We start from the raw sequence: 1105 nt of genomic DNA, 5'->3' as shown, positions 1-1105 counted from the left end.
AATTGAATGCTCTGAACAGTATGCTCTTGAAAAAGGACTGTTATTCTGTGACTTCTATCCTATGTGAAGTAGTGATTTGTTCCATGTTATTCTTATGTTTTGCAAAATCGTGCACAATCCCATGGCTATACATATATGTATGTGTGCATACAGAGTAAAATACTTTGTATCTTTGAGAAAGAAATTTTGCCACAACTTCATAACTCAAAACATGCAATATTGAAGAGTTCAAAAAATAGAAAAAGTAATTTATAAGAATTCTGAATTATCTTTATAGAAAGCCTTGATAGAAGACATGAGAATACATGTACATTTAGGTTCTGCTTTAAATACCTATACGATAACCGTCATTTGAATCAGTTCTCTCCAGGAATTAACCCTGACGCACCCAATTCTTCCTATAACACCCCATGAATTAGAAGGATTCAATAAAGCCATACAGTTAGGGCTTGGTAACACACATGATATACAAAAAGGTTATGAAACTGAAAATTGGGCCGTTAGCCTAAGAAGATAAGAAGATTATAAATCCGTGGTCCTCCTTAGCGAAATGTTCAACCATATGTGGTTCTACACATAGTCTAAGTTGCTCATATACACAACTATTTTGCAACAAACAGACAATAATGAGGTCTGTTTTTTTAGTTATGGCTAATCCAAACTCATTATTATGATTAGTGAGAGATCAAGAATAACACCAGGCAAAGCTCATCAAAAGCAAATGCCCCTGCCCTCTTGTCCTCTTCACCACAATTTCAATAACTGATACGGTATAACTATCATATGAAAATAATAACAACATGAAACCCATAATGAAAGAAGATCACCATATGAATCCATAATAATAATAATAATAAATAAATAAACCACAGCAAAGCTCAAGATCAATACTTAACTCTTATATCACGCATGAAGACTGAAGCCTCCTTCACTTGGCTCACCATGGCTTGAAAGAAAATTAAAGTACATGGAGATAACGTTGTCATTAAGGTCCTTCAACATTGATAACCTCACCTTTGGTCAATGTTGGTTGTTTGCACAGAACCAATAAGCCAAGTAAGAACTACACCATCAGTAATGGGACTAATAAGCACATTAGCCTGTC

Source organism: Fragaria vesca, unplaced genomic scaffold, assembly GCF_000184155.1.
Source record: "Fragaria vesca subsp. vesca unplaced genomic scaffold, FraVesHawaii_1.0 scf0512956, whole genome shotgun sequence".
Taxonomy (NCBI): Eukaryota; Viridiplantae; Streptophyta; class Magnoliopsida; order Rosales; family Rosaceae; genus Fragaria; species Fragaria vesca.
This window is presented reverse-complemented; position numbering follows the sequence as displayed.